General features: G+C 30.0%; 1 protein-coding gene across 2 annotated transcripts in view; it reads right to left on the bottom strand.

Annotated features, from left to right (window-relative positions):
* LOC114933472 (uncharacterized) overlaps positions 1–14,564 on the bottom strand; it is a 49,323-nt gene extending 34,759 nt beyond the window's left edge. Inside the window, exon 1 of one of the 2 annotated variants that reach the window (XM_029306083.2) lies at positions 14,126–14,564. The gene's annotated coding sequence lies outside the window, so the exon portion shown is untranslated. Of the gene's footprint in view, positions 1–3,486; positions 3,762–14,125 lie in introns of those variants that run through there. The other variant, XM_029306082.2, reaches the window with a different exon arrangement.
* Between the last annotated feature and the right edge of the window lie 2,080 nt (positions 14,565–16,644).

Consider the following 16,644-nt stretch of genomic DNA (forward strand, 5'->3'; position numbering starts at 1 on the left):
ATATTCGTGTAGACAAATTTAGGATTCCACGTAGAGTGCGTTATTTTATCCTCTTAAACTTGCAACTCAGCGCACACTATATGTATATATAGGGGCCAACATCTTCATATTTACTTGCCTTTTATACTACAATATAATATCGCATCGCTAACACACTGAAATAATCTGACTTTGCATAATGCATCATCGAAAAGAAGATCCCAATTAACGTCAACTGTATTATTATAACGTCAACTCTATTATTAAAATCTAAAGTAGCTCTTTTTTAAATTGTGCAAATAAATCTTATATCGTTTTATAAATATGAACATATAATAAATATATTTCATCAAAAGTTAATTATTATTTTACGTCTAATATATTTTTGATATCTTGTCGATAATTATACTAAAATCGCTTATTAATATTTTTGGCGTAATATATTGCTTATATAGGTATGCATATTCATACGTAATACAGCACATTAGTGAATTATCTCCACTTTTAAAGATGCAGTCATTTTAGGCATTAATAATGCAGTGATGACGTTATTCAAGGATTACGATCGCTTCCCGATGCTACATTGTGCAAAGTCAGATTGTTTCAGTGTGTTAGAGATTTCAATATCATGTATAGTACAAGATAAGAAAATATGAAGATGTTGGCCCCATATATGCAACGTGCACTGAATTGCAAGCTTAAGAGAATAATGCACTCTTGCGAAATCCTAAATTTGTTTATATAAATATATGAAAGCTAATAATAAGTAGATTAATAAAAATTGTCAGCTTGTTCAATTTATTTAGCATGCAATACATGTACTAACCGTATATTTAATTCTTGTACGTATATGTCGACTCTATTGTTGCATTATTTATTGTGAAATTTTTTCCTCTAAAAAACAAAGCAGCTATTTATTTACGAATATAAACACTTTAGACTGCGCAAAGTTAAAACGACAGAAGTGCGTTATCTCGTACTCCATCTATAGTATCGCTGTATCCGGAGGCAAAAGAAATAAAATAGCAAAGTTACGGTACTCGACTAAAAAAAACCGGTTCTCTAATTTCCTGCTAATGCGTTTAGGGACTTGATAATTCTCATCAGTAATTATCCACAACCCATTAAAATAGAATAGGACTCTATAACAGATAATTTCCGCTTTATATATGTATAATTATCAATGTCTTTCAATAAATTTATTTTTTATAGTTTCATTTTATTATATAATTTAAAATGTTGTATATTTATTTTTTAGAATTAATATATTTGAATTATGAAATGAAATTTCCTTATTTTAAATTACTCAGAATTATTTTCTTTGAACATTATTTTCCTTGTATAGTTAAGAAAAGGATGTGTCTATAATTTAACGTCAGAAAATAAACGTTGCCTGCAAAGAATTAAAATTACGTTCTTCACGAGGTTCATCCGGACATCATCTTCAGCAGGAAAGGGATAATAAAATGTTGCGACACGCTACAATTAATCATCGGTCCTGCGGATTTTAGCGAGATTACATAACGACTTCTCAAACGATATTCGTGTCCTCGTATCGATTATCATGGATATAACTGCCAGTGTAGGTTATGGTTAGCATGCGAATATTATTGATCGATAGCATCGTTACCTCGTAAAGATGTCACATTGGATATAACGATTATTGCGTAATTTGAAGGAAATATACGGAGCTGCCAGATGGAATTGATAATTTCAGGGCCGATATCACGCGCGAGCAAACCGTGCAATTGCCTGGCAAATTGAAGGAGGGTCGGCTTATTTTTAGTCCATACATGGTGTCTCACAATCAGTACAAATATCGCGCATAAATATTAAAGGTCATATTTAAAAGAAAAAAGAAACATTTGTTTCAACATTAAATGCTGGAACTATATAAGCAAAAATTAAAGTTCAGATAATAAATCTTCATTTCTTGCTAAATCTCACACATACGTAAGCTGCATTTTAACAGAATTTTTTTTATATGCGCGTTTATAATTTTAATCAATAAGATGTCTAAAATTATAAGGATTAAGAAATGCGCAAAGTATATATCATCATAAGAAAAAGTAGTACCATTAATGCATAACCCAGAGAAAGTAGCATGCATGTAATAAAACTGCGCTGTTTTTCTGACCAACGAATACCTCTTTTTTCACTAATTCTGATATGTCTTGTTTGAGTGTATGAGAATGATAGAGATAAAATCTGAAATTATTTGATTATATATAAAATGTAGATTATATATAAAAAAATTTAAATATATTTTGAATACATATTTTTCGAGTAAAATATTTTTTTATCATATTAAAATTGTATTGACTGCTATGTTTTTGTAAATGTTTTAATTTCTAGATATACATGTATATAAATAAATAAATTTCTGTGTGCAAATAAAATATCTCGGGTAATCTAATTTAGCTAATTTTAATTATATAGTAACTTTTTATTATATTCACTTAATTATATTTTAATTATTAATTATATTTATATCTTAATTATATTTTAATTATTTAATAAGTTCCCCGGTAACGAATACGTTGGATTAATATCATAAATCATTGTCACAATCTAAGCATCTTTATGATCATTCGATGCTTCCGCCTTTCTTAATTACTCGCTTGTGATTATTGTTTGTCACTCTAGTGTGTAAATATTTCGAATATCGAGCATCATTTCGAGGTTCTTACAATAAATATGAACTTGAATTCAATTTTCTGTATTCTTTATCTGCGTCATAGAACTAGAATGAAAGGGACGAGAGCTAATTGAAGTTAGGTAACTTAAATTGCACCGGTGCAAGCGTAGCTGCAATCTCAACGTGCATTGGCGAGTTGTATGCCTAGTCACCGATCGATATAGTGAACATACCAGATTTTATCTAAAAATTCGTAGAATGCATAGCGGGGCAACGTTCGTGACTGATCGTGAAACGTGACACCGAAGCATAATATTTAACGGAATCAAAGTGAATAATGGCACAAAGCACGAACATTATATTGACAATTGTGAAAATATATAATAGATAAAAAAAAGTAGATAATAAAAATCTACATTTTTTTCAATCGTACAATTAACTTTAATAAAATATTTTATCAACACCATCGTGTTCAAAACAATTCTTCCTATAATATGCTATTACTTCATAATGCGGTGATTTTGAAGAAAGTAATAAAAATTCATCGTGTAAACAGAGAATTTGCAAATACTCAACTTACGACTTTAGATCGGATTTCGCACACTGAAAAAAAAGTTTGTTAACTTAACTAAAATTTTAAACTAAATATTATTTTGTTAATTGAATATAAAAAATATTTAAATTAAATATAATATAGTAAATTTAACAAAACGTATATTTGACTTAAATATTAATATATGTTCAATTAACAAAATAGTAATTTAATTGAAAGATTTAGTCATATTAAAAAATCTTTGTTTCAGTGCAGGAAGTGTATCTAACAAAAAATATATCTCACCAAAAGATATTCTTGATCTATGCGCACCTACCTGTTGTCTCTATTGGAAAATTGACGGAAGCCCTCCTAGAATGTTCGAACGACTTCCGGAAAATGCACGCGTGAGAATCGATTTATCCACGCGAGGAGAGACACGCGGCGACTTTCTCGTGTTTAAGTATTTGTCCTGTCAAAAAAAAAAAATTAAAAAAATGGATTCGCGACTCGATTTCTTTCCTCGGACGAAGAAAGTAACGTTAATTTTGAGAAAAATGTGTATGTCGCGAACACCATGACAATACGACAGCCGAGCACCAACTGACGCGAAACGCGGCTGCTCGCCGGATGAGACGGTATCTGGCTATAGATGGCGTCTAACGCTCGGCGTGCGATTGGCCAACGGTTTGGCATTCGCAGGTGGGTATACATGCATACCTGTGTATGTACATGCACAGCGTATGTGTACAATGGAGCGCGTTAATGGTGTGCACCTGTGCAGATGCACTTGCAATTAAGGTAGACGTATCATTCAGGGCCGGATCAAAAGACATAAATCATTATTAGAACTCGGATTAAGACAGTGGTTAACATCGGAGACGCTTTAAAACATGTTATAATAATGGATAAATAATAATGATTAATTAAAAATTAATGATTGCGTAATAATAACAAGATGTGAATAAATAATAATTAATAGAAAACGTGATTATTCACGTTAACGACTCACTTGAAGCTCAAATAAATCTTATTTTAGCAGAGTTTGTATTCAACAAGATTTCATTTTTCTTATCACAATTTTTTTTAATTTTGGATATAAATATCTTCATGACTATTATGTTAAATTAAATTTTTATTAAAATGATCGTACTTTGTTACTGTCAAAAATAAATATAAAATATATTAATATTAAATATATGATATAAATATATTACAAAAAATAGAACAAAATTTATGTGTAAATTGATTCATGCATTAATATTATTCGTTTTTGACACGATGAGTAAAATGTGCATACAAGCCTTGTACAAAATACATGGCACAAGTAATTTAGAGAATATAATGGACATGGCGCTAAAGTACCGGAGGAGGCGGTAGTTTATTTGCAACAATATCATTAACGCACCACACTGTACACCTACGCGTTACACGCATGAGAGATGCTACGTACATATATACATATCTGCATACACATACGTAAGTTGTTTGCTTGTCAATATAGTACGGCCACGGAAGTGCCCACATACCTGCGACGTTTTGAAATGATGAATGAACGAGACACAATCACACGCGGTCATATATATATATATATATACTATACACGATTGTTTCTTTTGTATCTGGAAATTTTTTTTTTCTTCAATTGTGCTATTGTTCGAATGTCCGTCTTTCATGTAATAAAATAGAACGTATATATTTTCTTACCAGCATAAAATATTGGCATTATTTCAATCTGCCTAGGTAAAAAATTAAGCATAATGATGAACTAGTGCAATATTGCATCTAATAAAATATTGTATAAAGATAAATAAAAATTTTTGCATGTCGTTCATTATGTGAATGCTTATATTAAAATTAAGTTCTTATTAAATTAAGCAAGAAATATTATTAAAAAAAAATATATTGCATATTTATTAAAAAACACGTCTTCATTATAAATGTATACGTTATATCCATATTGATATTCAATATTAATAAATAGCAGGATAATTTTCTCTTAAGATTGTAAATATTTGAATTAATCTTCAGTGTTAATTCTCAGAAACAGTAATTATTATGTAATAAAAAAAGAATTTTAATAAAACTTGGTATCCAAACCATGAAAAATAACTTTCGTTACCACTTATAAATGAAAACAATTCATTGAACAAACGTTCATTTATCAACTATATTTAAATTGTATATTATTAATAACTACTACTAAAAATTACCAAACACATGATTTTTATCTTATTTTCACGAAAGCAATAAAAAAAATGAAAGCCTTTATTTTTAGACTTCGTACTTTCAAATTTTATAAATTTGCATTCTCTTTTCTTTTTCTCTTTCTTTTTTAGATTATAAGTTTTTTGTTTCAATGAAATAATTAATACAAAAAATATATTAATTTATCAATATAATCGATATTATATATTTATGCAAACTTTTTTTACTTTAACAAGGCAATACGTCTTTTGAACACTATCTTTAACTCCTTATCGTGTTCCGCGCATTTGATAGTATCGAACTATTGTATGCATCGCCATTCCTTTTACATGAGTAAACAGCTATAATTGATGCTCGAGTGTTAATGCTTCGTGAGCATGCAGGATGCGTTCGTAAGTATGCGTGCCAATGTGAGTGTATTGCGAAATTGCGGAATCACGAAATACGCTGATCCGCGCGCGAAATATCATGGAGATATCTGATGTTGGAAGGATAACGTACCGTGGATTGAATATTGAATTAGAAAAACAACAATTTCCTTATTGTTTAAAAAATTACTTGGTGATCAATTTATCAATATTTTAAATATTTTAAATTTTGATAAGAAAGTATTAATCATACGTAATTTAACTTAATACATATGTAAAAATTTATATAGCAAAAAAAAAAAATAATATTGTGTTGGAAATATAGAAATATAATAAAATTATAAATATCTTTTTTTTTTATAGTGAGCCAGGATTGTAAAAGCGTAATACAATTACAGTATCATGCTGTATTATTCTACAATTAATATAATAAATCTTAGTTAGTATCTTAATATAATACTAAGAAAATATTCAAGAATAATAAGATTAAATTTATTATTCTATATTCCATTATAGACTAAATGTAGTTAGAGATTTTCATATTTGTTACACAGAAATAATATAATTATTTAATTGAAATGCGCAAGTATACTAAAACTTGCAAAAATGTGTATGTGTGTGATTTTAGTTTTGAATAAAAAATTTTTATATGCTATATGATACCACTCTAGAGTATAATAACCGATTCAATTTATATTATATTTAGTGCTCGATAGATTTTATTTATATTATGAATATAATTAGTATTAGTTTTAACAGTAGAGGAAATATGATAAAAAAGTTACTTATTGCAGTTATTTCCGGTAATTAGGAAAGTATTAAAACATACTCTCAGATGCGTATAACTGGATATCTGATTTATCGTTGCGTAAACATAAAACAATCTCTAGTATTTTCATATACGATGTGAACGCGTCTTCGAACGATACACACTTAGAAAACACATGACACGTTATTTTTTTGCAAAAAAAACATAATTTGATATAATTTTTAACATTTAAACAGAATTAGCGTGAAATATTTTTTACATAACGTTGCCATATTTAGATACTTATTTCTTTTCAATGTTACACAATTAAACTAATTATAAGTCATTTAAAATAGCTTACACAATAAAATATTGTAATACTTTTTTGTTCTTTTGCACCATTATATGAAATGAAACATGTAAATTTGCATAAACTCATCCTAATGGCTAATAATCGTATAGAGAACCTAGTTGTTATAGACATGAAGCGAAACAGTCACGAACATTATATATATGAAACATAACTATGTGGAGCGATAAAGGAAGACAGCGATGTATGTAATAGAGATTATTCTCGGTCGGGCGAGTAACCTTTTTTAATCGAGTTAACCCTAGCTGACAATTAAACAAATTGGAAAGGTCTCGGATGTCGGAACGAAACTTTTATAATTTATGACATCAGCAAATATTTCAAAAATATTAAGAATCAGCGGATAAGAATCACCAGAAATATCTCGATGCTCTACTTATAGTCATATTTATTATAAAATATTTTTATAATTTGTTGAAAAAAATTATATTACATTTTTGCCGAAAAATGAGTATATAATAGTGATAAAACAGATTGAAATTTATAAAGACATACATGAACGAAGAAAGCATATTCAGAGATTACAACACCATCAATCACATGCACGTTATGTACCTATATTTATTTTTAAAAGGCGTGATACTTATATAAGTCTAAGCATGTAATGATGCACTCGTAATTTCTTTGCATAGGCCCTGAGGAAACTTTTAGACGATAGTTTTAATTTTCTTACTTTTCCTTTCTGACAATATTATTAAGCCTAAATAGAAATATTCAGATTGGCTAACTGTTTTTAATTTTTTCTTTGTTATATCCTTAGCTGTTAAATTATTTTATTGTTATTATTGAAAAATTGTTAATACCTTTTCATGCATATAATTTATTGACGAACCATATATATCAATTGTTAAATTTTTTTGATTGATCAGTTTGATAACCGTAATTAAATGCATTTAACAGCATTTACATCGCGTATATGATTGTGAATACGTATGAATAAAGTTAATTGCATATCATAAGCATCTAATATAGAAATACTTTTCACGACACGAATCTATGTTATTTATGGCACAACAATAGTGTTCTGATAAGCGATTTAGAAAACAGATAAATAGTGGTTATTTTTCATACTGTCATATCATGAAAAAGTAACGCGGAACAATCGTTGTAATCTAATCTGGACAGGATAAATCTATGTTTTGATCTTGATTTTGAAAGAGATCAAAATTTAAAAAAACTAACTATCAAGTTTATCTTGATTAGTTTTCTAGTAATATCGATAACTCGTAAAGTTATCGGGAAAAACGAGAAAATATTGACGTTTAATTATTAAGTTTTACGCGTTGACTGAATTATTGAGTGCGGCTTATTCGCATAAATAATACGATACTTTCTTCTTTCGAATATTTCTCTTCCGGGATTTTCCCTTCTCCTCTATTTACCAATTTCTCTTTCCCTTCATCTGCCAATCGTTCTTTTCCTCATTCTCACGGGGTAGTTACGCAACGCGAGAAAACGTGCCTTGCACAGCAAGGATATCCGGATGTAGCATCTTCTTGCTGAATGCCAAATATATTTAACAAAGTAATTTAGATAAGTCCAATTTGTCTGCGTATGACGTAAACGGCGGACCGCACACGCACGATCGTGTTGTGCATCTTTAAAGTAATATCTCGGAACATATTATATGCAAACGAGAAGTAAAGAACAGACATATGTAATAATAATCTCTTATCTCTGCTAAAATTCGCACTCCATTTTCAGAATTTTGATATAATTTCGATAGAATCCTGGCTTTTTTCCTAAAGAATTTTATAGATTTTGATATACGTAAAAAACAATTTCTAAAAAAATTAAGTGTAAGAAAAATTTGAAGATATGTGCGGAGTGTCAATTTTACATTTATTCGTAATATATTTCAAATAGATTCAATTTGTATATTTTTTTATATAATTCTTAATATACTGCACAATAATTAATATGCTATATTTTGCGATACAATTTTTTCTGAAACAAAAAAAATTAAATTAAATTTCCAAAGAAAATTTCTGTTAAATACTATAGTCATAATTTCAAGAATTCAGGAAAATATAGCATCCATATCGATTGAAATCGAAAGAAGTATTAGTAATTCCTATCGCGTACGCGACTTTTATTGACTCTATTTATATCATAATTTTTTTAATATAGTCTTTATTCATCAAAACTATTTTAAGCGTAGCGATAAGATGTTGTAATTTAAATAATATATTTGCAAGATATATGAATTATCAATATGTTATCAATATGTAAAAGTTTTATTCTTAGAATCTATTTGTCATATATAATTGGATTATCGTTATAAATAGAATTGAAAATAGAGCAAAGATTATTTATATCGGGCGATAACGATCACATTTCTTAAAGTATACACCAACGATAAGTGCGTATGATACGAACTCGCGAAATCTATTGTCGGCAATCATAAATAAACGACAAAGATTAAGATAACATAAATTCCAAATTAATTGATCATTAATTATTTATCTTTTATAAGTACCGAAATTGATTTTCACGTGATAATACAACAGATTTTTGCAATGGCAAGTATCTTATAAATTTACTTCCTGTATCACATTAAATTAGAAAAATTGAAATTAATTTAATTATTCAATATAATATAGTTCATATCTTTTCTCTTATATATCTTCACAAATATGTGCAGAATAATGGAAGTTCCAAAAAGTAGTTTCTTATTTACCAGAAGATTTTCACACGACTTTCCCTTCGCATAGCTTAATGCTTAGTATGTCACTGCCGTGAGCTGTGGAACTGAAAGCGCAAATAGCCGGTCTAATCGCGATAAGAGAGATGCCTTTATATTAAATATCCAAATTGCCTCTACTTTATATGACAAAGGCGCCAATTACGAATGACGAGCGCGAGCTACGCGCATCGAAAACAATCCCAAAGGTCGGTATATGTGCGCAATAATTTATCACGTAAAAAGGTGCGATCTAGTGATTATAATTTACGTTGGAATATCTTTTTTCGAATACAGATTTCAATTTTAAATCGATCGCAAATGATCAATTGCGCGGCAATTACCACTCCCTTCTGTAGCTAGATGTTAACGTTTAACGATCAGGAAGGATAGTGGTTATGATGAAAGATTCATCAGGTACCGTATATAAGTAATATATCGGAAACTTGCAAGATAACATCCGTGACCGTGACTCGTTCTGTGACGTACGATTGGCATTCGATATATCGAGCGGTCGTCTTTACTTCCTAGAACACCCAGAAATCCTATTCGCGAACTGAATAATATTTAGTTTTAATTCTTTTACCTAACGCACGTCTTACATTGAAAAAAATTATTGAATTAATAAATATGTATTTCCGGGCCTAATAAATCGTTCATTTAAATCAAATGAATATTCATTTGTTTTGAAAAGGATTTTCTTATATTGATCGAATAATATTTGTCACATCAAATCAATATTATTAGTTTCAAATAAATAATTTATTAGGCAATATTGAAATAAATATTTATTCGAATTTAATTAATTTTTTTCAGTGTATAACGAACATAAGTTCCTAAAAATTATTTAAATTCAATAAAATTTATGTTTCCTCTCGAAATATATATACGTGTGCAGTTTAATTTTTTTTTTATTATAAATGCATCTTTATAATGTAGGTATATATGTATATCTAATTATTTACATAAAATTAAATTTTATTATTATCAAGCAGAAAAGATATTAGATTTGAAGAGATTAATAAAAAAATATGACTAATAATTTTTAATCCTATGTTATTAAATATACGAAAATTATTAAACAGTATCTACACAGAAAAATTATTAACTGAAAATATATTATATTAGTATTTAAGTCAAATATATATATGTTTTGATAGATTTAATATGCTATATTTATTTTAAATATTTTATATGTTCAATTAGCAAAATGATATTCAATTGAAAGGTTTAGTCAACACATTTTATCTTCAGTATACTAAAATATATAAAATTGCTAGGTAAATAATATCATCAATTCATTCTTTGACAGATCAAAGGAATTGCGAATCGGGAACATTCAATCGGAACAGATCGATTCACGCGCGCATCGAACAATTTATGAAATGTACACGCGAAGTGGGATATTATTATTATAGTGCGCAAAGCGAGACGAGTAGCATCCACGATTTATAGCACTTGTTTGCCGTTATGTACCGTGGATTGGATATGGAAATAGATTATTGTGCACGATAAAGAATGACGCGTTAGGGGATAAAGGCAGATGGGAGGAGACGGGAAGGAGAAGAGGAAGAAACATACGCATATATGTATACGTATATTGTGAAAACGTCTTCTGTAAGAGGCCTCAAGGCGTGGGTCGTTTTATCGTTCCGGGGCCCTCCGGTTCTTATAGGCTCGGGCCTCTCGAGATGATACAGAGAGCTTGATACAGCGTGGCGATAAACAGAATTAAAGGGGAATCTCCACCCTTCTCCTCTTCCAGGGTGTCCAGCAGACTCAATGAAAAAAATTCTCTGACTTTTTAGTATTATTTTTTTCAAATATATATATGATTTTTGCATATATCTATATGATAAATCAATTAAATGTTAAATCATAAAATCCTTGAGAAAGTTAAAAAAAAACAAACATTTAAATCAATTATACAATCTGGATTATGTACGAATCGAAACAAACATGTTACTATAAACTATTTAAATAATCACCTTTTTTATTTATATTATATCAATTTTTTTTAGTTTTGTCTCTATCAAACACATTGAAATAAAATAACACGACGATGAAAATATAAATTAACGAACACGCTGTAGATGAATCGATTTTTAACATAGAAAATTAGCGTGCTTGGAGTTAAGGAAAAGTTTATATTTAGTTAATAAAAAATTACAAATTATTATAAGACAAATGTAGAATAATGTGAAAAAATTCAGATAAATAGTAACATTTCCTGACTTTTCCAGATTTCCTGACAATTCCAGATTTATAAAATTCCCTGGCAATGCCCGGTTTTCCAGATTTCCCTTGACCGCTAGACACTCGGTCTTCCCCGAATCAATCAAATTTGTCGGAGAAGCGCGTAATCGGATAAATGAGAAGCCGCGGTATTGATTACGACAACGGGGAAAATGAAAGTTTCATTCGAAACAACACACACACACATCGCATATATAGGCGCGTCGTTTCGCACTCATTGCGTTTCTCGTTCTTTTGCAATTTTCTCGTCTCATTGCAACCGCCTTATTTTTAGATATAAAGACTCAGGCACATTACGCACTTTCTATAATATGTTTGATCGACAGGTAAACATATGGAGAACCGAGATAACGAGGATTTTCTTTTCTTTTTATCTTTGCACTACATATCTTTCTGAAGACGAAGTGTAGTCGATAACGAGTCCTATCCTATTTATATTGTTCATCAAGCTGTCGCGCACGTGAGCGATTTTTTTCAGATTTTTATGAAGGTCGCGCTATTTAAGCTCATGACATACAAAAATTCGTAAGCAATAAAGAAATCAATATTTTTCACGTGTTTGTCTCACAATCGATCCATGAAAATATATCATGCGTTTGATTATGTCTGTTTATGTTTTTGTGTGCCATGGGGACCTTAAGAGCCGCAACTGTCAAGTGAAAACACGTGCGAGCATTTGTTGACGAACAGAGTTTCGAATTATTTCTGACCTAAGCGTGTAAGCTAGGTAGCCCAGGTGAAAGCAGTGCACCTGAGTGAAAGTCAAATTCACCGCGCCCGTCTCTCTCTCGGAACTTTTATTATAAGTGTCGTTAATCGGCGGAGATAAAAAGTTAATGACAAGGCCGATGCAGTGGGTTTGACGCGTCGCGCAAATCAACACCGACGCAGCGATTTGAAAGCGAAAGGATCGTTCTTCGATATTATATGTATTCATACGTAGTCGGTGCTCGATCGCTTCTTTTTCTATATATCATTTTATTCGTATTAATAATACATGGTGTTAAAACCATGAGGAATTGCTCAGGAATCTTAATGTATAATATAATTTTTGATGTATTTTATTAATGAGAGGAATGTTAAATATTCTAGCAAGTATATTATAAAATAAGTATTATGAAATAAATAAATATATATTTTAAAAATCGATGATTAAAAGAAATTGATAAGGTAATTTAAAAAATTAAATTTCCTTTAAAGTTTATCTATTAAAGAAAAATCGATTGTAATGTCGCGTGTAAACAATATTCTAATCACTTTAAATCATTCTGTATGCATGTATTAGAATAATTGCCAGCTTTTAAACTTGCGAATGTAATAAAATGCAATCGTGATAAAAGCAAATTACTGAACTTAAAAATAAATGACGATCTATTTGCGTTCGCAATAAACTAGATTAATATTCAAATGAAATCGATAGAAGCATAAACAGCAGTAATAAAAATTTCTTATTTTTCTGAATTAATAATTTGCAATGCTAGTTAGTTTAATGATGCGATAATTATTCTAGTTAATGTATAATATATACAAAATGCTACAAAATACAATAATATTTTAATTTTATATTGCATGTGTCTGACAATAAGTTATATATATATATATGAATATAACTTACAATAATTCTCTCATAAATATTTATATCATGTTTTTTTATTTAAAGCATTTGTAACGGACACTAATTTTTAGTAACCATTAACTAAGAGAAATTCAACTCATTTTATGCTTTAGTCTTTCTGCATAGCGCGCTTCAAAATTGCAGGATATAATTTTTTTCACCTATTTATAGAATTTAGTTTGCAAAAAACTTGCAAACAAAAATTTTTAATTGTTTATAATTTAAAAAGCGCATTGGTCCTTCGAAAGATATTTTTGTTAAGAAAAAAAATGGCTGCAAAAATTGATTCAAAATTCGCGAATAAAATATAAATAGCGTCCCAGATATCCCATTATAAATTGAAAGCAGATAAAAGAATATTTTCGCATAAAAGTAAACGAATTGCACAACGCGACCCGGCACGATGCACTCGTGCATTCCGATACGTGTCGCTGCGATCGATTCACGTTAACCGATGTCCCGCATTCCACCTGTCAGAATCAGAAGGTGGCTTCGCGCACATTCACAGATCCAAAGAAAAAAAAAGGAGCGCGATGAGAGAGAAGAGGAGGGCAGCGAAACACACGATCCACGAAATACAATCAACCTGAAAAATTCTTGTTGTCTCTCAATATGGCAGTGGCTCGCGCGCACACATCTACATATGCATGTACAAGTAGCGCGTACACACGTTCATGTACGCGGAGTATATATACACACGTATGACACGGATTATAATGAAATCTTACCGTTTTACCAGCCATCGTCGATCGACCGGCCGCGCCGCATTCTTCCTGCAAATTTTCTCACGGTGGAGAGGGAATCTGATTGGAGTCGCAGTTCACTCCGAAATTGATATATTTTCTTCAAAGGTAGATTCTTCCAGGTCGATGCCGATCCTCGCGTCCACCTTCACGATCCTGTCCCACGCGTGTCAATAATTGTTGCTTACGCAGCCTTGCTTCACGTTGTTTTCAGAGTGTAAAGGAGACTCGTGATAGACGTTCGAACACGCACCGCGATCACGAATAATCGCGCACGACGCGGAGTAATGAATAATAAAAAAAAGGGCTCAAAGAATGCAAGTTCTGTGTACGTACGACGCGAAAGGACGAGGCATACCGATCACTCGAGCCAGCAACGCTCGCCACAACATAACTGGATGTTGCTTGGTGGGGGAAACTGAACCGTCGCGAAGAAAGACGAAAGACGCGCAGGAAAAGAAGGGGAAAGGCCGCGTAAGTAGGGGAGGGATAGGGCGTGGGACAGTAGAATTAAAGAGAGAGAGGGGAAAGGCCTCTTATACCAGACATCGGTAGGAGGAAGACTGATCGGTGGATAGAGATGTACAAACAGCATCGTTTTTATCCATTTCCGCCCAACATTGCAAAAATGTTGAATTTATGCTCTTTCTTTCTCTTTGTTTTTTTTTTTTTTTTTTTTTTTTTTTTTTAATAGCAATTGCAAAATAATATTATAAGAGGTAATTATATTTAACGCGCGACTTTCTTTAAGACACAATTATTCCAAATGAATTGAAATGTTTGATTAATCTAAATCACTCTTTTCTTCGAACACTGAAAAAATTTGGTAATTTGACTAATAACCTTTCAACTAAATTATTATTTTGTTAATTGGATATATATTAATATTTAAGTCAAATATACGTTTTGTTAGATTTAATATATTATATTTAATTTAAATATTTATATATATGTTTAATTAAGAAAATAATATTTGGTTGAAAGATTTAATCAAGTTAATAATTTTTTTAGTATATGTATACATATATTTGATCTTAAATAACAGAAGAACGTATAATTTCCTTTAGCAAAGCATAACTATGTATATAAATCTAAAAATGAGATTTATATTATTGATTCATTAGTTTCAAATTGTCAAACAAATTTTGCATAAGTCAATTCAAAGCTTAGAACTTTGCATATGCATTGAAAAAGAATATGACCATGAGAATATTTCCAATGTATTCAATAATGTAAGACAATAAATAAATATCTTGTGTGTTTCTGTTATCCTATCTTGTTATGTTTTTACGTAAATATAGATGATTTTAAAAGAAAAAGAGAAAGAAAGGTGATTGCAACATAGTTGCATAAATATCTAAAGTCAATATATGAATGGATTAGATAAATCGAAAGATATACCCATATTTTAGCATGTCTTACAATTAAACATTGCGTAATGTTGTCCATACAATTTCTAGTATAAATATGCACCGTCTATAAACCCTGTTATAAGATCGCGTGATTTCTGCTCCGATAATAACATCACGAATTAATCTCTTTTATTTATCGAGCAAGAACGAGTCTGATGACGTCAAAATATTTATTTTTATTCTATCTCGCTTTATTTGCTTTTATTCTTGTCTTACCTTTGCCCAAATAAGCCGCCAACAAAATTTATAAAATAATCCTTGGAATATAAACAAAGCCATGCTTCAGATAATGGTTTTTGTAACATTACATGTTCCAAATTTTTAAGAACATTGTGCTTACAAAATTATGCGAGGATGTATGAAATGCTATAGATAAAATTGATTTTTGGAAAGCAAAAATAATAAAACATCTCTTGAACAGTATATTTCTAAATGTTAATGATTAATTAATTATGTTACTGTTATTGACTAATTAATTGTCGTGGTAGGTGTTTCCTATATCATTCGTTAAGCGTTGAGTTGATATCGACTTTAAGCAATATCTTTTACAGTGCCTACACAATATATGCTGGAGCTTTTTTGCATAGGAATGTATCTGGCCTAACTATGTCTAGTGCAAATTAGTTATTTGCGTTTACAATACATAATCTTTTTCATACGTGGCGCGACGTTGCAGTGTCGCGCAGCAGGTGTAATTAAAAAATTCCAAGAAACAGCTAAGTGGGAAAGCATTAATAGCGGCGCTAACGTATAATAGCGCATTGTACACCTTCGTGAAGACTTTCGCAGAGTGCACATAATTCACATCGTGTTTTCGATGTCTTTATATAACATTTAAAATATTCTGAGCAGCTGAGTTTATCGTGGATGAGTTCATATGGAAAATATTAACAATTTTCTTTTTATTGATTTGTTCATTCAACTATTATATTTGCAAATATTATTTCTGAATATATTTTTGAAAATAAATATTTAAAGATTATTGAATCTTTATATAAAAAAGTTATGTATCTTCAAACATAATCTAATGTTATTTATCTTTAATATAGTTATATAAAAAAATAAATGATTTTTCGATAGTGCACATTTCCA

This window comes from Nylanderia fulva, unplaced genomic scaffold, assembly GCF_048542155.1.
Source record: "Nylanderia fulva isolate GAGA-0341 unplaced genomic scaffold, ASM4854215v1 Scaffold3, whole genome shotgun sequence".
NCBI classification, from domain to species: domain Eukaryota; kingdom Metazoa; phylum Arthropoda; class Insecta; order Hymenoptera; family Formicidae; genus Nylanderia; species Nylanderia fulva.